We start from the raw sequence: 24,927 nt of genomic DNA, 5'->3' as shown, positions 1-24,927 counted from the left end.
GCCTGCAGTCGATAGAATCTTAGCACGGAACCTTCACCTGCAGTCACAATGGGGATGGTGGGTGTGTCAAAGTGGGCAGAGTTATGCAGATTCAAAACGCGTTGGGCGCAGCTTCAACGAGCACACACAGACACACACAGCCAAACAACCGACCAAAAACCCCAAGCACACCCGAAACTGTCATTGAGAATGCATCCAGAGTTTCTGAAAATGTCTTCCTTGCGGCAATCTTTGGCTAGGTCTCCACAATGGGTGTCGGTTGTAGGCCTGGGTGCGTCTGAAATGGCCAACCATTTCAGGCCATCGCTTCTCGGCCTCCTATGGCTAAGATCAAGTGTAGTATCTGTTCTTATCAGTTTAATATCTGATACGTCCCCATACGTCCCCCCATGTGGGGACCATATATTAAATGGCTTTTTGGAACAGGGAGCTGGAAATGGAGCTTGCTCTGTCCACTCCACGCATTGACCCGCTATTGCAGTCTCTCCGGGAACAGTGCACTCCTTCTCTGATCCGGTTTCTAAAAACAGATTGAATGGAAATTAATCAGCACAGTAAGTTGTCTTGGAACCCTAGATGGGAATTTATTTCAGGGTTGTTAAGGAAGCACATTTCACATGCCGCTGGCTGCCAAATGTAGCATGCTGCTCGATTTCACTTGCCTAATTGCAACATTTTGTGTGCCTTGCTTTCACCTCTGTATGTATGTATGTATGTATGTATGTATGTATGTATGTATGTATGTATGTCAAGCATTGCATTGCATTCAATAGGCAATCAATCAATCAATCAGGCAATCAATTTTCAGTCTTTCCTGGTTGCTGCCACAGGTGTGTTAAGATGTAGGCCTGAATTAGGCCCTTTCTTACAGTGTAGCAAATATACTGTGCCATCTACAGAATTAGGCCCCTGCCTGCTGTCAGCACTTGGTATTTAAATTGAAGCATCCAATGAGTAGTTCTGCCATACATACCACATTTGTGACCACCGATCATGAATTCTTTTGGAAGACATTGTTTACCTCTTGTGGACCACCGACTTTGAAATGCGGTGTATGATAGGTATTTGAAAAAAAGGAAAACTGGTGTCTGTGCTGATCTCGAATCTGCTAGTCTTGTGTCTTGTAGATACACCTGTGTGAGGAGTATTCTAATGCTTTTGACCAACCAGGTGCGCTGCCTGCAGTCGATAGAATCTTAGCACGGAACCTTCACCTGCAGTCACAATGGGGGATGGTGGGTGTGTCAAAGTGGGCAGAGTTATGCAGATTCAAAACGCGTTGGGCGCAGCTTCAACGAGCACACACAGACACACACAGCCAAACAACCGACCAAAACCCAAGCACACCCGAACTGTCATTGAGAATGCATCCAGAGTTTCTGAAAATGTCTTCCTTGCGGCAATCTTTGGCTAGGTCTCCACAATGGGTGTCGGTTGTAGGCCTGGGTGCGTCTGAAATGGCCAACCATTTCAGGCCATCGCTTCTCGGCCTCCTATGGCTAAGATCAAGTGTAGTATCTGTTCTTATCAGTTTAATATCTGATACGTCCCCCATGTGGGGACCATATATTAAATGGCTTTTTTGGAACAGGGGAGCTGGAAATGGAGCTTGCTCTGTCCACTCCACGCATTGACCCGCTATTGCAGTCTCTCCGGGAACAGTGCACTCCTTCTCTGATCCGGTTTCTAAAAACAGATTGAATGGAAATTAATCAGCACAGTAAGTTGTCTTGGAACCCTAGATGGGAATTTATTTCAGGGTTGTTAAGGAAGCACATTTCACATGCCGCTGGCTGCCAAATGTAGCATGCTGCTCGATTTCACTTGCCTAATTGCAACATTTTGTGTGCCTTGCTTTCACCTCTGTATGTATGTATGTATGTATGTATGTATGTATGTATGTATGTATGTATGTCAAGCATTGCATTGCATTCAATAGGCAATCAATCAATCAATCAGGCAATCAATTTTCAGTCTTTCCTGGTTGCTGCCACAGGTGTGTTAAGATGTAGGCCTGAATTAGGCCTTTCTTACAGTGTAGCAAATATACTGTGCCATCTACAGAATTAGGCCCCTGCCTGCTGTCAGCACTTGGTATTTAAATTGAAGCATCCAATGAGTAGTTCTGCCATACATACCACATTTGTGACCACCGATCATGAATTCTTTTGGAAGACATTGTTTACCTCTTGTGGACCACCGACTTTGAAATGCGGTGTATGATAGGTATTTGAAAAAAAGGAAAACTGGTGTCTGTGCTGATCTCGAATCTGCTAGTCTTGTGTCTTGTAGATACACCTGTGTGAGGAGTATTCTAATGCTTTTGACCAACCAGGTGCGCTGCCTGCAGTCGATAGAATCTTAGCACGGAACCTTCACCTGCAGTCACAATGGGGATGGTGGGTGTGTCAAAGTGGGCAGAGTTATGCAGATTCAAAACGCGTTGGGCGCAGCTTCAACGAGCACACACAGACACACACAGCCAAACAACCGACCAAAACCCAAGCACACCCGAACTGTCATTGAGAATGCATCCAGAGTTTCTGAAAATGTCTTCCTTGCGGCAATCTTTGGCTAGGTCTCCACAATGGGTGTCGGTTGTAGGCCTGGGTGCGTCTGAAATGGCCAACCATTTCAGGCCATCGCTTCTCGGCCTCCTATGGCTAAGATCAAGTGTAGTATCTGTTCTTATCAGTTTAATATCTGATACGTCCCCCATGTGGGGACCATATATTAAATGGCTTTTTGGAACAGGGAGCTGGAAATGGAGCTTGCTCTGTCCACTCCACGCATTGACCCGCTATTGCAGTCTCTCCGGGAACAGTGCACTCCTTCTCTGATCCGGTTTCTAAAAACAGATTGAATGGAAATTAATCAGCACAGTAAGTTGTCTTGGAACCCTAGATGGGAATTTATTTCAGGGTTGTTAAGGAAGCACATTTCACATGCCGCTGGCTGCCAAATGTAGCATGCTGCTCGATTTCACTTGCCTAATTGCAACATTTTGTGTGCCTTGCTTTCACCTCTGTATGTATGTATGTATGTATGTATGTATGTATGTATGTATGTATGTATGTCAAGCATTGCATTGCATTCAATAGGCAATCAATCAATCAATCAGGCAATCAATTTTCAGTCTTTCCTGGTTGCTGCCACAGGTGTGTTAAGATGTAGGCCTGAATTAGGCCTTTCTTACAGTGTAGCAAATATACTGTGCCATCTACAGAATTAGGCCCCTGCCTGCTGTCAGCACTTGGTATTTAAATTGAAGCATCCAATGAGTAGTTCTGCCATACATACCACATTTGTGACCACCGATCATGAATTCTTTTGGAAGACATTGTTTACCTCTTGTGGACCACCGACTTTGAAATGCGGTGTATGATAGGTATTTGAAAAAAAGGAAAACTGGTGTCTGTGCTGATCTCGAATCTGCTAGTCTTGTGTCTTGTAGATACACCTGTGTGAGGAGTATTCTAATGCTTTTGACCAACCAGGTGCGCTGCCTGCAGTCGATAGAATCTTAGCACGGAACCTTCACCTGCAGTCACAATGGGGATGGTGGGTGTGTCAAAGTGGGCAGAGTTATGCAGATTCAAAACGCGTTGGGCGCAGCTTCAACGAGCACACACAGACACACACAGCCAAACAACCGACCAAAACCCAAGCACACCCGAACTGTCATTGAGAATGCATCCAGAGTTTCTGAAAATGTCTTCCTTGCGGCAATCTTTGGCTAGGTCTCCACAATGGGTGTCGGTTGTAGGCCTGGGTGCGTCTGAAATGGCCAACCATTTCAGGCCATCGCTTCTCGGCCTCCTATGGCTAAGATCAAGTGTAGTATCTGTTCTTATCAGTTTAATATCTGATACGTCCCCCATGTGGGGACCATATATTAAATGGCTTTTTGGAACAGGGAGCTGGAAATGGAGCTTGCTCTGTCCACTCCACGCATTGACCCGCTATTGCAGTCTCTCCGGGAACAGTGCACTCCTTCTCTGATCCGGTTTCTAAAAACAGATTGAATGGAAATTAATCAGCACAGTAAGTTGTCTTGGAACCCTAGATGGGAATTTATTTCAGGGTTGTTAAGGAAGCACATTTCACATGCCGCTGGCTGCCAAATGTAGCATGCTGCTCGATTTCACTTGCCTAATTGCAACATTTTGTGTGCCTTGCTTTCACCTCTGTATGTATGTATGTATGTATGTATGTATGTATGTATGTATGTATGTATGTCAAGCATTGCATTGCATTCAATAGGCAATCAATCAATCAATCAGGCAATCAATTTTCAGTCTTTCCTGGTTGCTGCCACAGGTGTGTTAAGATGTAGGCCTGAATTAGGCCTTTCTTACAGTGTAGCAAATATACTGTGCCATCTACAGAATTAGGCCCCTGCCTGCTGTCAGCACTTGGTATTTAAATTGAAGCATCCAATGAGTAGTTCTGCCATACATACCACATTTGTGACCACCGATCATGAATTCTTTTGGAAGACATTGTTTACCTCTTGTGGACCACCGACTTTGAAATGCGGTGTATGATAGGTATTTGAAAAAAAGGAAAACTGGTGTCTGTGCTGATCTCGAATCTGCTAGTCTTGTGTCTTGTAGATACACCTGTGTGAGGAGTATTCTAATGCTTTTGACCAACCAGGTGCGCTGCCTGCAGTCGATAGAATCTTAGCACGGAACCTTCACCTGCAGTCACAATGGGGATGGTGGGTGTGTCAAAGTGGGCAGAGTTATGCAGATTCAAAACGCGTTGGGCGCAGCTTCAACGAGCACACACAGACACACACAGCCAAACAACCGACCAAAACCCAAGCACACCCGAACTGTCATTGAGAATGCATCCAGAGTTTCTGAAAATGTCTTCCTTGCGGCAATCTTTGGCTAGGTCTCCACAATGGGTGTCGGTTGTAGGCCTGGGTGCGTCTGAAATGGCCAACCATTTCAGGCCATCGCTTCTCGGCCTCCTATGGCTAAGATCAAGTGTAGTATCTGTTCTTATCAGTTTAATATCTGATACGTCCCCCATGTGGGGACCATATATTAAATGGCTTTTTGGAACAGGGAGCTGGAAATGGAGCTTGCTCTGTCCACTCCACGCATTGACCCGCTATTGCAGTCTCTCCGGGAACAGTGCACTCCTTCTCTGATCCGGTTTCTAAAAACAGATTGAATGGAAATTAATCAGCACAGTAAGTTGTCTTGGAACCCTAGATGGGAATTTATTTCAGGGTTGTTAAGGAAGCACATTTCACATGCCGCTGGCTGCCAAATGTAGCATGCTGCTCGATTTCACTTGCCTAATTGCAACATTTTGTGTGCCTTGCTTTCACCTCTGTATGTATGTATGTATGTATGTATGTATGTATGTATGTATGTATGTATGTCAAGCATTGCATTGCATTCAATAGGCAATCAATCAATCAATCAGGCAATCAATTTTCAGTCTTTCCTGGTTGCTGCCACAGGTGTGTTAAGATGTAGGCCTGAATTAGGCCTTTCTTACAGTGTAGCAAATATACTGTGCCATCTACAGAATTAGGCCCCTGCCTGCTGTCAGCACTTGGTATTTAAATTGAAGCATCCAATGAGTAGTTCTGCCATACATACCACATTTGTGACCACCGATCATGAATTCTTTTGGAAGACATTGTTTACCTCTTGTGGACCACCGACTTTGAAATGCGGTGTATGATAGGTATTTGAAAAAAAGGAAAACTGGTGTCTGTGCTGATCTCGAATCTGCTAGTCTTGTGTCTTGTAGATACACCTGTGTGAGGAGTATTCTAATGCTTTTGACCAACCAGGTGCGCTGCCTGCAGTCGATAGAATCTTAGCACGGAACCTTCACCTGCAGTCACAATGGGGATGGTGGGTGTGTCAAAGTGGGCAGAGTTATGCAGATTCAAAACGCGTTGGGCGCAGCTTCAACGAGCACACACAGACACACACAGCCAAACAACCGACCAAAACCCAAGCACACCCGAACTGTCATTGAGAATGCATCCAGAGTTTCTGAAAATGTCTTCCTTGCGGCAATCTTTGGCTCGGTCTCCACAATGGGTGTCGGTTGTAGGCCTGGGTGCGTCTGAAATGGCCAACCATTTCAGGCCATCGCTTCTCGGCCTTTTGGCTGCGATCGATCAGTTTAACTGTGAGATTGTAGTCAGGTCGGGTGCTTTCGGTACCCTCTCTCTCGGCCTGGGGGGATCGCTCCTCTTCGGAGGGGCTTCACCCCCCTGCTGCTATAGGGAGAGAGGATTAGTCCGGAGCAACGAGTTGCGATCGCCTTAAAAGGGCGCTAGCCTTTTTTTGTGTTTACAGCTGGAGTTCTTTCTCGGAAGGATGCCGGCTGCACTTACCTTTGCATCGGGTGAACCCCGGATGAGGAACACGGTCCGTATCGAGGTCTTGGAGAGATTCCGGAAGGAGAAAGAAATCCGCTACGTTTGCAACACCGTCCTTCTTGGGATCCTGGAGTTCGGCAGAGAGGACATCTTCTGTTTTCAGGACAATGAGCAGAAAGGTACTTATACTATTACCTTTAGGAGCCATGGTTGTTGTCAGCAGTTGGTCCAAAAGGTGAATGACAACATCTTTGCTGATGAACTGGAGGGCCTGGTCTTCTCCCTGCTTTTCGTCCAAGAGGAGGTACAAATGATTGTTTTCTTTCCAAATCCTTTTGTGGAAGTACTGGACATTTTAACCTGTTTGCGTCGCTATTGCGATGAAGTAACCTTTCAAGGGAATGTTAAAAACGCCGTTGGTTTCTGGTGTGGCAAGCGGAAATTCCTGGTGCGGCTGAAGAAAAATCCGGAGGGCTTTGGAGGAACAGAACATCCCCCCTCTACCATCACCATTGGGAAGAGCCGTGGCTACTTATTCTACACAGGTATGCCTATGTATTGCAGGAACTGTGGCAAGATGGGGCATACCCAAGGGAATTGTGTGGAAAGAAGGGCATTCCGCTGCAGCAATTGTGGTCAATTCGGACACTTCATGAAGGATTGCCCTCAAAAGAAGGCTTGTAACCTATGCGGGGAGGTTGGACATATGTTCCGAGGATGCCCACATAGGACTAAAGTCCGTACGTATGCAGAGGCGGCTGAGAGACCCGTGCCAAGGCAGGAACCAGCTATTGTCCCGGTCCATGCTGAGCTGAGTATCCCGGAGACCGGAGTAAGGCCTGAGCCAAGTCCCACTGTTCCTACAGCAGGGGAGGCGGCTGAGAAGGCCAAGGGCGCAGAGGAGAAGGTGGGGACGGAGCAGGAGTGTGGTGGCCCTCAGGGAGGCCCTCCTGTGTCGAAGTCCCGGAAAAAGGGCGGAGGGCGGACCACCCAGAGACTGGAGCAGGGGGACTCTCCCGTTGGGGGGGTAACCCTTGTGTCGAAGGTCTCGAATGAGGCTGGTGTGTTGGAGCAGAGCGCCCCCACTATGTTGGCGGTGGGGGGCACTGTGGCGAAGACCCCAGTCATTCCCAGGGACTCGAGCCAGCAGACCGCAGTTTTTTCTCCTACAGGTGATGGTGTGGATGAGGTCATTGTGCCAGATCCGGAGGCCCCCCAGGAAGTAAGAGGCCATGTAGCTATCACAGAGGACGACTGTACGAGTGAGCTGCCTGAGCCTTCTGGAAAGAAGCTGCGAGGGGATACTCTTCTGGAGGCCAATCCAGAGTCTCCGGATGTGTGTTTTCCCAGCGGAGACATGTGGCTGAACACGGACTCTTCTGGGTATCCATTACCGGGTTCCTCGGATCCCCAGAACATTGACTCTTTTTCCACACTGCCAGATGTGATTGAGGAGTTTATGGAAGTCATTGAGGATATCTCTCCTCCCTCATGACATAAATGCCATCCATGAGGTGTCTCTCACTTAATGTGAGATCTCTAAAGAGCCCTGTCCGCAGGGCTGCTCTTTTTGATTTTTTTGAAACATTAGACTTTGATATATGTTTTTTACAGGAGTGTGGTCTGCAGCATGGAATTCGGTATAACGAGATAAAAAAGGACTGGAAACTAGGGCCCTCTGTATGGTCGGGCTCGAACGAAAACAAGTCTGCTGGTGTGGGTCTGCTCTGCCGAGGTAATAACATCATCATCTCCTCTGTTACTGAGATTGTACCCGGCAGAGCTATCCTAGTGCATTTGTGTTTTAATAATTTTAATTTCCGTGTCATTAATGTGTACGCTCCACCAGATAAACAGGAGCGTATACGTTTGTTTGAAATTCTACCGGTATTCTGTGTAGGGTCATCTCCTCTCTTGGTAGCTGGGGACTTTAATTGCCTGAATGTGAATGAGCGCCGAGGAGGGGGTGACCCAATCCGTAAGTTAGATAAGTCGTGTTTTTTACTAAATAGCTTGCAGACTGATTTTAAGTTATGCGATGCCTGGAGGTCGCTTTCGCCGACGGACCCAGGATTTACATGGTCCGGTCGGGGAGTGGCTTCCAGGATCGATTTTATGTTTTTATCTGAGGATTTTAGCCCTGTACAATTTGTTTTAATGCCTAATTTATTCTCTGATCATAAAATGTTAAGCGTAAAGATAGAGTATCAAGGAGAGCTGAGGATAAATAGAGGTTTGTGGCGTCTGGGGGTCCATTTGCTGGAAGACCCTCAGGTGAGGTCAGACTTCTGTAATGCCTACCAGGAATGGAGACAGTTAAGGCCTCCATATATTAAAATCCTATCCTGGTGGGAAGTGATCAAAGATAAAATAAGGTTTTTTTTTATCAGGGCTGGAAAGAGGAAGGCGCGGCGGAAAAAGCAGATTTATGTAAATTTAAATATGAGACTGCAAACTCTCCATAAATTTAAAGAGATAGGACTAGAGGTGGAAGATGATATTGCAAGCCTAAAAACTGAAATACAATTGTGCCTTGATCAAAAAGGTAAAGAAATAATTTTTAATTCCAAAGTGAAACATTTAGAAGAAGGTGAGAAGTGTACACGTTTCTTTTTTAAAAAAGTGATGGAGAAAAAGGAGACGATCACCTGTCTTGATGGAGAAACAACTGTGGAAGGTATGAAGAAGGTGGCTTTTAATTTTTATAGAGACCTTTTTAGTAAAAAAAGTGTAAATAATGTTTTTTTACAAGATGCTCTTAATATCCTGGATTTTAAGTTAAGTTCTGTAGACCAGGGGTTTTTAATAGAAGATCTTAGCATGGAAGAACTTTTTAGTGTTTTTAAAAGTTTTTCAAAAGGGAAAGCCCCAGGAGCAGATGGTCTACCTGTTGAATTTTATTTGACTTTTTGGGATGTTTTAAAGGAGGATCTTTTAGCACTTTTTAAAGAGGTTTTTATGTGTTCAGAGCTGCCTAAGTCATGGAGGAGGGGGATAGTGTCCTTAATTTATAAGAAAAAGGGCGCTCGTGATGACCTCAGGAATTGGAGGCCTATCACCCTCCTCAACATGGACTATAAAGTTTTAGCTAAAATTATTGCTTGTCGTTTTAAAACTGTGATTAATAAATTGATACAACCCGAACAAGTATGTGGAGTACCAGGGAGGAATATTGCTGAGATTTTAAATGTTATTAGAGATGCAATATGGTACTCTAGGGATAGAAGTCAGAGCCTGGCCCTGTTGGCGCTGGACTTTGAAAAGGCGTTTGACAGGGTCTCGCATGAGTATCTTTTTAAAGTTTTAAAACAAATGGCGATCCCCGACATGTTTTTATCTCGTATTATGATTTTATATAATAATGTGTTTTCTCAAATTTCTGTCAATGGTTTTTTAACAGATTTTATCCCGTTGGAATCCGGAGTGAAGCAGGGGTGTCCATTATCCCCAATTCTTTTTATTTGTGCTATGGAACCCCTGCTGTGTATGATCCGGAGAGATAAAGTGGTCCGAGGGGTTCCTATTCCGGGTGGAGGAGGGGCCCAAGTCAAAGTATTTGCCTACATGGATGATGTTACTGCCATCTGTACAGATCCTGCTTCACTCCGGAGAGTGGTAATGTGCACCAATTTTTTTAGTCAGGCTTCAGGTTTTAAAATGAATTTTAATAAAACTGAATGTTTGATTTTGGGTTCCTGGGATACAAATGACCTACCAGCAGTAAAATTGAGGCACGACGAGGTAAAAATTTTGGGTATAGTATTTGATGCTAAAAATGATGGACACGTGAGCTGGGAGGAGGTACAGCATAAAATGGTGAAAAAGCTCTCCTTCTGGAATTTGAGATGCTTGTCGATTGAAGGGAAAATTTTAATTATTAAATCTGTTTTATTGCCTATGATGCTTTATGTTGCCATGGTATATCCTCCTTCTGAGTTGATACTAAAAAAACTAACTCGATGTATTTTTATGTTCATTTGGGGATCAAAAATGGAAAAGCTGAGGCGAACGGAAATGTACAAGAAACAACAAAATGGAGGAAAAGATGTCCCTGACTTGCATTTGTATTTATATGTAAATTTCTTTTGTTTTTGTTTTAAAGTTTTTAACACTAATTCTACTTTTAGTCTGTTTTTAAAATATACTTGCGGTTTTATCTTTAAAAAATGGTTCAGGCCATGTTTATCAGCACCCATTTTATTATGCCCGCCCAAGCATTTTATTGTTTTAGAAAAGGTGATAAGGACTCATAAATTAAAGGACTTGGATGCCGATCTCCTTCTGGACAGAAAAAAATTGATGGTTCATCTGAGAAGAGAAGAAGGAGTGTCCCCTGTGAGCAACTTCTCCTGGAGTAGATCCAAGCGTGTGTGGAGGAACGTTTTTGGGAAATTCTTGGCCAACATTCACAAAGACATCGCATGGATGGCTGCCCACCAGTGCCTCCCAACCAGAGACTTCCAGCACAGGAGAGGCCTGGTGGCGCGGGCAAAGTGCCCAAGAGACTCTTGCCGAGAAGATGAGACTGTTTTGCACCTTTTCTGGAACTGCTGTTTTGCACAAGAACTTTGGGGGAGATTGGGGATACTTTTAAAATGGGTTTGTGGTCTTAAAGATTTTAGCTATGAGTATGTTTTATATGGACTTTTTAATTGCCCCACTACACACCAGTTCAAAGTATGCTGGTGTATAATAAACTGTGCCAAAAATGCAATCTGGAAAGCGAGAAACATTTTACTTTTTAACCGTGATTTTATCTCTGTAAATGATTGTATTAAATTGGCTTTTAGTGAAATGTTTATTTATTTCTTAAAGGATGTTAAAGATGTGGGGAAGAAGGAAGCGAATCGTAGATGGTGTTTTTATATGTGGAATACTGTTTTATATTAAGTTGTTTCATGTTGTTGTATTTTATTATTGTAATTGTTTATGTTTCTTTTGCACAAAAGGTTTCATTTTTTCTTGTTGTTCTATGTCTTATGACTAAATAAAATTTTGTTGAAACCTTATCTGTTCTTATCAGTTTAATATCTGATACGTCCCCCATGTGGGGACCATATATTAAATGGCTTTTTGGAACAGGGAGCTGGAAATGGAGCTTGCTCTGTCCACTCCACGCATTGACCCGCTATTGCAGTCTCTCCGGGAACAGTGCACTCCTTCTCTGATCCGGTTTCTAAAAACAGATTGAATGGAAATTAATCAGCACAGTAAGTTGTCTTGGAACCCTAGATGGGAATTTATTTCAGGGTTGTTAAGGAAGCACATTTCACATGCCGCTGGCTGCCAAATGTAGCATGCTGCTCGATTTCACTTGCCTAATTGCAACATTTTGTGTGCCTTGCTTTCACCTCTGTATGTATGTATGTATGTATGTATGTATGTATGTCAAGCATTGCATTGCATTCAATAGGCAATCAATCAATCAATCAGGCAATCAATTTTCAGTCTTTCCTGGTTGCTGCCACAGGTGTGTTAAGATGTAGGCCTGAATTAGGCCTTTCTTACAGTGTAGCAAATATACTGTGCCATCTACAGAATTAGGCCCCTGCCTGCTGTCAGCACTTGGTATTTAAATTGAAGCATCCAATGAGTAGTTCTGCCATACATACCACATTTGTGACCACCGATCATGAATTCTTTTGGAAGACATTGTTTACCTCTTGTGGACCACCGACTTTGAAATGCGGTGTATGATAGGTATTTGAAAAAAAGGAAAACTGGTGTCTGTGCTGATCTCGAATCTGCTAGTCTTGTGTCTTGTAGATACACCTGTGTGAGGAGTATTCTAATGCTTTTGACCAACCAGGTGCGCTGCCTGCAGTCGATAGAATCTTAGCACGGAACCTTCACCTGCAGTCACAATGGGGATGGTGGGTGTGTCAAAGTGGGCAGAGTTATGCAGATTCAAAACGCGTTGGGCGCAGCTTCAACGAGCACACACAGACACACACAGCCAAACAACCGACCAAAACCCAAGCACACCCGAACTGTCATTGAGAATGCATCCAGAGTTTCTGAAAATGTCTTCCTTGCGGCAATCTTTGGCTAGGTCTCCACAATGGGTGTCGGTTGTAGGCCTGGGTGCGTCTGAAATGGCCAACCATTTCAGGCCATCGCTTCTCGGCCTCCTATGGCTAAGATCAAGTGTAGTATCTGTTCTTATCAGTTTAATATCTGATACGTCCCCCATGTGGGGACCATATATTAAATGGCTTTTTGGAACAGGGAGCTGGAAATGGAGCTTGCTCTGTCCACTCCACGCATTGACCCGCTATTGCAGTCTCTCCGGGAACAGTGCACTCCTTCTCTGATCCGGTTTCTAAAAACAGATTGAATGGAAATTAATCAGCACAGTAAGTTGTCTTGGAACCCTAGATGGGAATTTATTTCAGGGTTGTTAAGGAAGCACATTTCACATGCCGCTGGCTGCCAAATGTAGCATGCTGCTCGATTTCACTTGCCTAATTGCAACATTTTGTGTGCCTTGCTTTCACCTCTGTATGTATGTATGTATGTATGTATGTATGTATGTATGTCAAGCATTGCATTGCATTCAATAGGCAATCAATCAATCAATCAGGCAATCAATTTTCAGTCTTTCCTGGTTGCTGCCACAGGTGTGTTAAGATGTAGGCCTGAATTAGGCCTTTCTTACAGTGTAGCAAATATACTGTGCCATCTACAGAATTAGGCCCCTGCCTGCTGTCAGCACTTGGTATTTAAATTGAAGCATCCAATGAGTAGTTCTGCCATACATACCACATTTGTGACCACCGATCATGAATTCTTTTGGAAGACATTGTTTACCTCTTGTGGACCACCGACTTTGAAATGCGGTGTATGATAGGTATTTGAAAAAAAGGAAAACTGGTGTCTGTGCTGATCTCGAATCTGCTAGTCTTGTGTCTTGTAGATACACCTGTGTGAGGAGTATTCTAATGCTTTTGACCAACCAGGTGCGCTGCCTGCAGTCGATAGAATCTTAGCACGGAACCTTCACCTGCAGTCACAATGGGGATGGTGGGTGTGTCAAAGTGGGCAGAGTTATGCAGATTCAAAACGCGTTGGGCGCAGCTTCAACGAGCACACACAGACACACACAGCCAAACAACCGACCAAAACCCAAGCACACCCGAACTGTCATTGAGAATGCATCCAGAGTTTCTGAAAATGTCTTCCTTGCGGCAATCTTTGGCTAGGTCTCCACAATGGGTGTCGGTTGTAGGCCTGGGTGCGTCTGAAATGGCCAACCATTTCAGGCCATCGCTTCTCGGCCTCCTATGGCTAAGATCAAGTGTAGTATCTGTTCTTATCAGTTTAATATCTGATACGTCCCCCATGTGGGGACCATATATTAAATGGCTTTTTGGAACAGGGAGCTGGAAATGGAGCTTGCTCTGTCCACTCCACGCATTGACCCGCTATTGCAGTCTCTCCGGGAACAGTGCACTCCTTCTCTGATCCGGTTTCTAAAAACAGATTGAATGGAAATTAATCAGCACAGTAAGTTGTCTTGGAACCCTAGATGGGAATTTATTTCAGGGTTGTTAAGGAAGCACATTTCACATGCCGCTGGCTGCCAAATGTAGCATGCTGCTCGATTTCACTTGCCTAATTGCAACATTTTGTGTGCCTTGCTTTCACCTCTGTATGTATGTATGTATGTATGTATGTATGTATGTATGTATGTATGTCAAGCATTGCATTGCATTCAATAGGCAATCAATCAATCAATCAGGCAATCAATTTTCAGTCTTTCCTGGTTGCTGCCACAGGTGTGTTAAGATGTAGGCCTGAATTAGGCCTTTCTTACAGTGTAGCAAATATACTGTGCCATCTACAGAATTAGGCCCCTGCCTGCTGTCAGCACTTGGTATTTAAATTGAAGCATCCAATGAGTAGTTCTGCCATACATACCACATTTGTGACCACCGATCATGAATTCTTTTGGAAGACATTGTTTACCTCTTGTGGACCACCGACTTTGAAATGCGGTGTATGATAGGTATTTGAAAAAAAGGAAAACTGGTGTCTGTGCTGATCTCGAATCTGCTAGTCTTGTGTCTTGTAGATACACCTGTGTGAGGAGTATTCTAATGCTTTTGACCAACCAGGTGCGCTGCCTGCAGTCGATAGAATCTTAGCACGGAACCTTCACCTGCAGTCACAATGGGGATGGTGGGTGTGTCAAAGTGGGCAGAGTTATGCAGATTCAAAACGCGTTGGGCGCAGCTTCAACGAGCACACACAGACACACACAGCCAAACAACCGACCAAAACCCAAGCACACCCGAACTGTCATTGAGAATGCATCCAGAGTTTCTGAAAATGTCTTCCTTGCGGCAATCTTTGGCTCGGTCTCCACAATGGGTGTCGGTTGTAGGCCTGGGTGCGTCTGAAATGGCCAACCATTTCAGGCCATCGCTTCTCGGCCTTTTGGCTGCGATCGATCAGTTTAACTGTGAGATTGTAGTCAGGTCGGGTGCTTTCGGTACCCTCTCTCTCGGCCTGGGGGGATCGCTCCTCTTCGGAGGGGCTTCACCCCCCTGCTGCTATAGGGAGAGAGGATTAGTCCGGAGCAACGAGTTGCGATCGCCTTAAAAGGGCGCTAGCCTTTTTTTGTGTTTACAGCTGGAGTTCTTTCTCGGAAGGATGCCGGCTGCACTTACCTTTGCATCGGGTGAACCCCGGATGAGGAACACGGTCCGTATCGAGGTCTTGGAGAGATTCCGGAAGGAGAAAGAAATCCGCTACGTTTGCAACACCGTCCTTCTTGGGATCCTGGAGTTCGGCAGAGAGGACATCTTCTGTTTTCAGGACAATGAGCAGAAAGGTACTTATACTATTACCTTTAGGAGCCATGGTTGTTGTCAGCAGTTGGTCCAAAAGGTGAATGACAACATCTTTGCTGATGAACTGGAGGGCCTGGTCTTCTCCCTGCTTTTCGTCCAAGAGGAGGTACAAATGATTGTTTTCTTTCCAAATCCTTTTGTGGAAGTACTGGACATTTTAACCTGTTTGCGTCGCTATTGCGATGAAGTAACCTTTCAAGGGAATGTTAAAAACACCGTTGGTTTCTGGTGTGGCAAGCGGAAATTCCTGGTGCGGCTGAAGAAAAATCCGGAGGGCTTTGGAGGAACAGAACATCCCCCCTCTACCATCACCATTGGGAAGAGCCGTGGCTACTTATTCTACACAGGTATGCCTATGTATTGCAGGAACTGTGGCAAGATGGGGCATACCCAAGGGAATTGTGTGGAAAGAAGGGCATTCCGCTGCAGCAATTGTGGTCAATTCGGACACTTCATGAAGGATTGCCCTCAAAAGAAGGCTTGTAACCTATGCGGGGAGGTTGGACATATGTTCCGAGGATGCCCACATAGGACTAAAGTCCGTACGTATGCAGAGGCGGCTGAGAGACCCGTGCCAAGGCAGGAACCAGCTATTGTCCCGGTCCATGCTGAGCTGAGTATCCCGGAGACCGGAGTAAGGCCTGAGCCAAGTCCCACTGTTCCTACAGCAGGGGAGGCGGCTGAGAAGGCCAAGGGCGCAGAGGAGAAGGTGGGGACGGAGCAGGAGTGTGGTGGCCCTCAGGGAGGCCCTCCTGTGTCGAAGTCCCGGAAAAAGGGCGGAGGGCGGACCACCCAGAGACTGGAGCAGGGGGACTCTCCCGTTGGGGGGGTAACCCTTGTGTCGAAGGTCTCGAATGAGGCTGGTGTGTTGGAGCAGAGCGCCCCCACTATGTTGGCGGTGGGGGGCACTGTGGCGAAGACCCCAGTCATTCCCAGGGACTCGAGCCAGCAGACCGCAGTTTTTTCTCCTACAGGTGATGGTGTGGATGAGGTCATTGTGCCAGATCCGGAGGCCCCCCAGGAAGTAAGAGGCCATGTAGCTATCACAGAGGACGACTGTACGAGTGAGCTGCCTGAGCCTTCTGGAAAGAAGCTGCGAGGGGATACTCTTCTGGAGGCCAATCCAGAGTCTCCGGATGTGTGTTTTCCCAGCGGAGACATGTGGCTGAACACGGACTCTTCTGGGTATCCATTACCGGGTTCCTCGGATCCCCAGAACATTGACTCTTTTTCCACACTGCCAGATGTGATTGAGGAGTTTATGGAAGTCATTGAGGATATCTCTCCTCCCTCATGACATAAATGCCATCCATGAGGTGTCTCTCACTTAATGTGAGATCTCTAAAGAGCCCTGTCCGCAGGGCTGCTCTTTTTGATTTTTTTGAAACATTAGACTTTGATATATGTTTTTTACAGGAGTGTGGTCTGCAGCATGGAATCCGGTATAACGAGATAAAAAAGGACTGGAAACTAGGGCCCTCTGTATGGTCGGGCTCGAACGAAAACAAGTCTGCTGGTGTGGGTCTGCTCTGCCGAGGTAATAACATCATCATCTCCTCTGTTACTGAGATTGTACCCGGCAGAGCTATCCTAGTGCATTTGTGTTTTAATAATTTTAATTTCCGTGTCATTAATGTGTACGCTCCACCAGATAAACAGGAGCGTATACGTTTGTTTGAAATTCTACCGGTATTCTGTGTAGGGTCATCTCCTCTCTTGGTAGCTGGGGACTTTAATTGCCTGAATGTGAATGAGCGCCGAGGAGGGGGTGACCCAATCCGTAAGTTAGATAAGTCGTGTTTTTTACTAAATAGCTTGCAGACTGATTTTAAGTTATGCGATGCCTGGAGGTCGCTTTCGCCGACGGACCCAGGATTTACATGGTCCGGTCGGGGAGTGGCTTCCAGGATCGATTTTATGTTTTTATCTGAGGATTTTAGCCCTGTACAATTTGTTTTAATGCCTAATTTATTCTCTGATCATAAAATGTTAAGCGTAAAGATAGAGTATCAAGGAGAGCTGAGGATAAATAGAGGTTTGTGGCGTCTGGGGGTCCATTTGCTGGAAGACCCTCAGGTGAGGTCAGACTTCTGTAATGCCTACCAGGAATGGAGACAGTTAAGGCCTCCATATATTAAAATCCTATCCTGGTGGGAAGTGATCAAAGATAAAATAAGGTTTTTTTTTATCAGGGCTGGAAAGAGGAAGGCGCGGCGGAAAAAGCAGATTTATGTAAATTTAAATATGAGACTGCAAACTCTCCATAAATTTAAAGAGATAGGACTAGAGGTGGAAGATGATATTGCAAGCCTAAAAACTGAAATACAATTGTGCCTTGATCAAAAAGGTAAAGAAATAATTTTTAATTCCAAAGTGAAACATTTAGAAGAAGGTGAGAAGTGTACACGTTTCTTTTTTAAAAAAGTGATGGAGAAAAAGGAGACGATCACCTGTCTTGATGGAGAAACAACTGTGGAAGGTATGAAGAAGGTGGCTTTTAATTTTTATAGAGACCTTTTTAGTAAAAAAAGTGTAAATAATGTTTTTTTACAAGATGCTCTTAATATCCTGGATTTTAAGTTAAGTTCTGTAGACCAGGGGTTTTTAATAGAAGATCTTAGCATGGAAGAACTTTTTAGTGTTTTTAAAAGTTTTTCAAAAGGGAAAGCCCCAGGAGCAGATGGTCTACCTGTTGAATTTTATTTGACTTTTTGGGATGTTTTAAAGGAGGATCTTTTAGCACTTTTTAAAGAGGTTTTTATGTGTTCAGAGCTGCCTAAGTCATGGAGGAGGGGGATAGTGTCCTTAATTTATAAGAAAAAGGGCGCTCGTGATGACCTCAGGAATTGGAGGCCTATCACCCTCCTCAACATGGACTATAAAGTTTTAGCTAAAATTATTGCTTGTCGTTTTAAAACTGTGATTAATAAATTGATACAACCCGAACAAGTATGTGGAGTACCAGGGAGGAATATTGCTGAGATTTTAAATGTTATTAGAGATGCAATATGGTACTCTAGGGATAGAAGTCAGAGCCTGGCCCTGTTGGCGCTGGACTTTGAAAAGGCGTTTGACAGGGTCTCGCATGAGTATCTTTTTAAAGTTTTAAAACAAATGGCGATCCCCGACATGTTTTTATCTCGTATTATGATTTTATATAATAATGTGTTTTCTCAAATTTCTGTCAATGGTTTTTTAACAGATTTTATCCCGTTGGAATCCGGAGTGAAGCAGGGGTGTCCATTATCCCCAATTCTTTTTATTTGTGCTATGGAACCCCTGCTGTGTATGATCCGGAGAGATAAAGTGGTCCGAGGGGTTCCTATTCCGGGTGGAGGAGGGGCCCAAGTCAAAGTATTTGCCTACATGGATGATGTTACTGCCATCTGTACAGATCCTGCTTCACTCCGGAGAGTGGTAATGTGCACCAATTTTTTTAGTCAGGCTTCAGGTTTTAAAATGAATTTTAATAAAACTGAATGTTTGATTTTGGGTTCCTGGGATACAAATGACCTACCAGCAGTAAAATTGAGGCACGACGAGGTAAAAATTTTGGGTATAGTATTTGATGCTAAAAATGATGGACACGTGAGCTGGGAGGAGGTACAGCATAAAATGGTGAAAAAGCTCTCCTTCTGGAATTTGAGATGCTTGTCGATTGAAGGGAAAATTTTAATTATTAAATCTGTTTTATTGCCTATGATGCTTTATGTTGCCATGGTATATCCTCCTTCTGAGTTGATACTAAAAAAACTAACTCGATGTATTTTTATGTTCATTTGGGGATCAAAAATGGAAAAGCTGAGGCGAACGGAAATGTACAAGAAACAACAAAATGGAGGAAAAGATGTCCCTGACTTGCATTTGTATTTATATGTAAATTTCTTTTGTTTTTGTTTTAAAGTTTTTAACACTAATTCTACTTTTAGTCTGTTTTTAAAATATACTTGCGGTTTTATCTTTAAAAAATGGTTCAGGCCATGTTTATCAGCACCCATTTTATTATGCCCGCCCAAGCATTTTATTGTTTTAGAAAAGGTGATAAGGACTTATAAATTAAAGGACTTGGATGCCGATCTCCTTCTGGACAGAAAAAAATTGATGGTTCATCTGAGAAGAGAAGAAGGAGTGTCCCCTGTGAGCAACTTCTCCTGGAGTAGATCCAAGCGTGTGTGGAGGAACGTTTTTGGGAAATTCTTGGCCAACATTCACAAAGACATCGCATGGATGGCTGCCCACCAGTGCCTCCCAACCAGAGACTTCCAGCACAGGAGAGGCCTGGTGGCGCGGGCAAAGTGCCCAAGAGACTCTTGCCGAGAGGATGAGACTGTTTTGCACCTTTTCTGGAACTGCTGTTTTGCACAAGAACTTTGGGGGAGATTGGGGATACTTTTAAAATGGGTTTGTGGTCTTAAAGATTTTAGCTATGAGTATGTTTTATATGGACTTTTTAATTGCCCCACTACACACCAGTTCAAAGTATGCTGGTGTATAATAAACTGTGCCAAAAATGCAATCTGGAAAGCGAGAAACATTTTACTTTTTAACCGTGATTTTATCTCTGTAAATGATTGTATTAAATTGGCTTTTAGTGAAATGTTTATTTATTTCTTAAAGGATGTTAAAGATGTGGGGAAGAAGGAAGCGAATCGTAGATGGTGTTTTTATATGTGGAATACTGTTTTATATTAAGTTGTTTCATGTTGTTGTATTTTATTATTGTAATTGTTTATGTTTCTTTTGCACAAAAGGTTTCATTTTTTCTTGTTGTTCTATGTCTTATGACTAAATAAAATTTTGTTGAAACCTTATCTGTTCTTATCAGTTTAATATCTGATACGTCCCCCATGTGGGGACCATATATTAAATGGCTTTTTGGAACAGGGAGCTGGAAATGGAGCTTGCTCAGTCCACTCCACGCATTGACCCGCTATTGCAGTCTCTCCGGGAACAGTGCACTCCTTCTCTGATCCGGTTTCTAAAAACAGATTGAATGGAAATTAATCAGCACAGCAAGTTGTCTTGGAACCCTAGATGGGAATTTATTTCAGGGTTGTTAAGGAAGCACATTTCACATGCCGCTGGCTGCCAAATGTAGCATGCTGCTCGATTTCACTTGCCTAATTGCAACATTTTGTGTGCCTTGCTTTCACCTCTGTATGTATGTATGTATGTATGTATGTATGTATGTATGTATGTCAAGCATTGCATTGCATTCAATAGGCAATCAATCAATCAATCAGGCAATCAATTTTCAGTCTTTCCTGGTTGCTGCCACAGGTGTGTTAAGATGTAGGCCTGAATTAGGCCTTTCTTACAGTGTAGCAAATATACTGTGCCATCTACAGAATTAGGCCCCTGCCTGCTGTCAGCACTTGGTATTTAAATTGAAGCATCCAATGAGTAGTTCTGCCATACATACCACATTTGTGACCACCGATCATGAATTCTTTTGGAAGACATTGTTTACCTCTTGTGGACCACCGACTTTGAAATGCGGTGTATGATAGGTATTTGAAAAAAAGGAAAACTGGTGTCTGTGCTGATCTCGAATCTGCTAGTCTTGTGTCTTGTAGATACACCTGTGTGAGGAGTATTCTAATGCTTTTGACCAACCAGGTGCGCTGCCTGCAGTCGATAGAATCTTAGCACGGAACCTTCACCTGCAGTCACAATGGGGATGGTGGGTGTGTCAAAGTGGGCAGAGTTATGCAGATTCAAAACGCGTTGGGCGCAGCTTCAACGAGCACACACAGACACACACAGCCAAACAACCGACCAAAACCCACCCACACCCGAACTGTCATTGAGAATGCATCCAGAGTTTCTGAAAATGTCTTCCTTGCGGCAATCTTTGGCTAGGTCTCCACAATGGGTGTCGGTTGTAGGCCTGGGTGCGTCTGAAATGGCCAACCATTTCAGGCCATCGCTTCTCGGCCTTTTGGCTAAGATCAGGGTTTATTGCCCTGGTCTTGGCTGAGAGGTGCTTGGGGTACCCGGCTCCTTGGCCTGGGGGGATCGTCTCACCTCTGGTGGGACTTCACCCCCCTGCTGCTATTGGGGAGTCGGCTTAGTCCTCTTGCATCCGGTTGCGATCCCCCGGCTATAGGCCGTTTCCCTGTGACTTCCCTTGTGGGAGTACTTCTTCTATTTCCTGTGGTAGGATATACCGACAGTTCTGCATCATGAATTTCGTGAAGAACACCATCCGGTTGACCGTGGACCCGAGCAATGGAACCAAGAACAACGTCGTTTTCATGATCCGGGATCTTATTGAGGAAAAGGCTGGAGCAAAGCGTGAGGAGATCTTCAGCTGTAACGAGTTTCCTCGACAAGGTAACTACGATGTGACTTTTGTGGACCAAAATGTTTGCCTGAATGTGTTCGAGTGGCTTCGAGGCAATGCTGAGGATCCTCTTCTGGAAGGAGTTGGCTGGATACCGTTGTTTGGTCTGCAGGAAAAAGAGGTGACTGTAACTGTGTATAACCCCTTCACAGATCCTGCTTTGTTGCAGAGTTTTCTCTCACAGTATTGTGACTATGTGAAAGTAGGAGAACGGCAGGTGAACATTTTAGGAATCTTTAACTGTAAATATGTTTATCGTGTGAAGTTGAAGAGGGACCCTGACTGTGTGGGTGGTTTCAGGCACCCCCCTGCAAATTTCTCTGTGGCAGGTCACAGAGGTTTTTTGACCTACCCAGGACAGCCTCGTTTTTGTAGGAGATGCTTTTGTTTTGGACATGTACAGGCAGAGTGTACTAAAGGACAGTGCTGTCGAAACTGCAGGAAAGAGGGGCATACCGCTAACCAATGTCCTTTGCCTAAGACCTGTGATGTCTGTGGGAGTAGTACGCATATGTACAAGGACTGTCCCATGAGTGCACCCAGACGGTCCGACAAGGAGCAAATGGAGGAAGAGTTGGCCAGGAGGGAAAGGGCAAAAGTTGTAAAAGAAGTTGCAAGGTTTGAGAGGGAGGAGGAAGAGAGAAGGAGGCGGAGTGCGAGTAGAGCCATGCCCCCTCCAGATTCAGAGAGTGTGAGTCTGAGACCATGTTCTAGGGCAGAGAAAGAGGAGAAAAAGGAGGAAAAGAAGAAGAAAAAGAAGGAAAAAGAGTGGAGGAGGGAAGAGAAGGAGTTTTGGAGGGCAGCTGCAGAGGTGGAGGCGCATCTTCCTGAAATGGAAGTGCAGGGGCAGTTGCCTGAAATAATGACCTTTAGTGAGGCAATGGACGCCGCGGAGAGCGATGCGCAAATTTCGGAGGTGGATAGCCCTGAGCATTTGTCTAATCCTGAACATATTGAGGAGTTTGAGTCAGATGACGATAGAGCTGCAAAAAAGAGCCGGCGGGAGGATGATGGAGATGATGAGGAGGTGGAGAGTAGTACTCCTCAGAGAAAGATTGGCCCTGCAAGAAGGAGGACTGAGGGTGGTGAGATCAGTGGGTCAGACACTTGTTGTTCAATTCAGATGGTGGAGGAGGATAGTGGTGATGCTGGATAGTGTTACCATATACTGCACTAAATGTGTTGTTTTTTTTCTCTTGTGAGCTTTGGCTTAGGCCAAAGGCTTTTATTTTCTGTGTAGTTAGTTGAAGTGTGGATTTTGTAAATATGGGGTTTACCATAATTTCACAAAATGTTAGAGTCTTTAAAAGTAAAGTTAGGAGAGCTGCAATTTTTGAGTTTTTAGCTATGCAAAATGCATCTATTTTTTGTTTACAAGAGTGTGGGGTAGTGGATGGTGTGAAAGGGGATGAATGGTCTTATGGTGCGTCTGTGTGGTCAGGGAGTGCATGTAATAAGAATGATGGGGTGGGAATATTGGTTAAAGGGAGAGAGGTGGTTTTGAATGATTATCTGGTGATTGAGGTAGGGAGGTGTATTTTGGCTAATTTTGAGTATAGGAATGTAAAGTTTTGTGTTATTAATATTTATGCGCCGGTTGATAAGAATGAGCGTAAAGCTTTATTTGAAAAAGTTAAGCTTTTTGTTCCAGGGAGGATGCCTGTAGTGGTTGTGGGGGATATGAATTGTGATGTGGGGAAAGTGAATGTGGATGTGTCAGGGAAGGCTTTGTTGGAGTTAGTGAGTGATTTTGATCTGGGTGATATGCAGCGTGTGTGTAGTGTGAGTCCTGTGTTGAATACTTTTTTTTCTGAGAGTGGAAGGGTGCAATCTAGGTTGGATTATTGCTTTATTTCAAAAAATATAACTGCTGTTGATTATAAGCAAGAAAATGTTTTGTTTTCTGATCATGTGTGTATGAAGTGTGAGGTGGATATAAAGGTTGGTGGAGTGTTTGGGAAAGGGTTGTGGAAGTTAAATGTGAAGTTGTTAGAGAGTGAAGATGTGAGAAAGGAGTATGCAAGACGGTATGAAGGGTGGTGTAAGCGTAAAAATGGTTTTGGGAATGTTTGTGTTTGGTGGGATTGGGTGAAGAGACAAACAAAAATATTCTTTAAAAGTTTAGGGTATAAGTGTGCAGCTATTAAAAGAGAGAATTTTGTTAAATTGAATGCACGTTTGAGTGTATTGTATAAGTTGAGGGAAGGAGGAATGGAAGTGGAAGAAGAGATATTACAGGTGAAAAAGGAAATTAATGACTTTTTGTTAGAGAAAGGGAGGAGTATAGTTTTTAGAGCAAAAATTGACAAAATGGAACATGATGAGAAATGTTCACGTTTTTTCTTTAAAAAGGTGTTTGGGAAGAAACAGAGTATGAGTGTGCTGAATGGGGAGGATGGAAGAGAAGTGAGTGGTGAGGATATGTGTGAAGAGGTGGCTAAGTTCTATGAGGAGTTGTATGCAGTGAAGTGGAGGGATGAGGGTTTGGAGAGTGATGTGTTAAATATGTTAGAAAGTAAGTTGTCTGAGACGGAAAGGGAGAGTGTGATGTGTGAGGTGACTAGTGATGAGGTGTGGAAGGTGATGAATAGTATGGCGCTAAATAAGACGCCAGGGGAGGATGGTCTCCCAGTAGAGTTTTATCGAGTGATGTGGGATGTGATTGGTAATGACTTTGTGGAGGTGTGTAAGTATATGTGGTTAAATATGGAGGTGGCTGAGAGTATGCGTGCGGGAATGGTTGTGTTGATACCTAAAAAGGGGGATTTGAAGAGTTTGAGGAATTGGAGGCCGATAACGTTATTAAACTGTGATTATAAAATCTATGCAAAATTAATGGCGAATAGGATGCGTGATGTGATAGAGAGTGTGATTGGGGATGAACAGTGTTGTGCGGTACCTGGGAGGCGTATACATGATTGTGTGTGTATGCTAAGAGATTGTCTATGGGACTGTATGGGGCGAAAGAAGAGTGCGTTTTTGTTGAGTTTAGATTTTGAGAAGGCTTATGATAGATTATCGCATGGGTTTTTGTTTAGTGTGTTGCTAAGAATGGGTTTTCCAGCTGATTTTGTTGGGAGAGTGAGGAGTTTATATAAGGATATTTACAGTTGTGTTTTGTTGAATGGTTATGTGGGAAGGAGAGTGAATGTCTTTTCCGGAGTTCGTCAAGGGTGTCCTTTGTCACCTGTGGCTTTTATTTGTGCAATTGAGCCTTTATTGTGTATGCTGAGGAAAGATAAGGTGGTTAGGGGCGTGCAAGTGCCAGGAGGAGGGGGTAGAGAGTGGAAAGTTAGTGGTTATATGGATGATGTGTGTGTATTGTGCGATTCAGAATGTTCGGTGAGGCGGGTGAAGTTATTAGT

General features: G+C 44.2%; 6 non-coding genes and 3 pseudogenes across 6 annotated transcripts; all 9 read left to right on the top strand.

Moving 5' to 3' along the window:
* The first annotated feature begins 302 nt into the window (after positions 1–302).
* LOC138673298 (U2 spliceosomal RNA) lies at positions 303–506 on the top strand (annotated as a pseudogene).
* A 971-nt stretch (positions 507–1,477) lies between these two features.
* LOC138673296 (U2 spliceosomal RNA) lies at positions 1,478–1,672 on the top strand. The gene has a single exon (XR_011319949.1). It is a non-coding gene; the product is annotated as a U2 spliceosomal RNA (small nuclear RNA).
* Positions 1,673–2,641: 969 nt separating this feature from the next.
* LOC138673219 (U2 spliceosomal RNA) lies at positions 2,642–2,834 on the top strand. The gene has a single exon (XR_011319883.1). It is a non-coding gene; the product is annotated as a U2 spliceosomal RNA (small nuclear RNA).
* A 969-nt stretch (positions 2,835–3,803) lies between these two features.
* LOC138673207 (U2 spliceosomal RNA) lies at positions 3,804–3,996 on the top strand. Its single transcript, XR_011319872.1, has one exon. It is a non-coding gene; the product is annotated as a U2 spliceosomal RNA (small nuclear RNA).
* Positions 3,997–4,965: 969 nt separating this feature from the next.
* Positions 4,966–5,158, top strand: LOC138673196 (U2 spliceosomal RNA). The gene has a single exon (XR_011319861.1). It is a non-coding gene; the product is annotated as a U2 spliceosomal RNA (small nuclear RNA).
* Positions 5,159–11,322: 6,164 nt separating this feature from the next.
* On the top strand, positions 11,323–11,523 carry LOC138673300 (U2 spliceosomal RNA; annotated as a pseudogene).
* Positions 11,524–12,476: 953 nt separating this feature from the next.
* LOC138673185 (U2 spliceosomal RNA) lies at positions 12,477–12,669 on the top strand. The gene has a single exon (XR_011319850.1). It is a non-coding gene; the product is annotated as a U2 spliceosomal RNA (small nuclear RNA).
* Positions 12,670–13,626: 957 nt separating this feature from the next.
* LOC138673174 (U2 spliceosomal RNA) lies at positions 13,627–13,819 on the top strand. Its single transcript, XR_011319839.1, has one exon. It is a non-coding gene; the product is annotated as a U2 spliceosomal RNA (small nuclear RNA).
* A 6,160-nt stretch (positions 13,820–19,979) lies between these two features.
* LOC138673303 (U2 spliceosomal RNA) lies at positions 19,980–20,180 on the top strand (annotated as a pseudogene).
* Positions 20,181–24,927: the final 4,747 nt, after the last annotated feature.

This window comes from Ranitomeya imitator, chromosome 3 (genome assembly GCF_032444005.1).
Source record: "Ranitomeya imitator isolate aRanImi1 chromosome 3, aRanImi1.pri, whole genome shotgun sequence".
Taxonomy (NCBI): Eukaryota; Metazoa; Chordata; class Amphibia; order Anura; family Dendrobatidae; genus Ranitomeya; species Ranitomeya imitator.
Note: the sequence above shows the minus strand (reverse complement) of the source record. Positions and strands in the feature narration are given on the sequence as shown.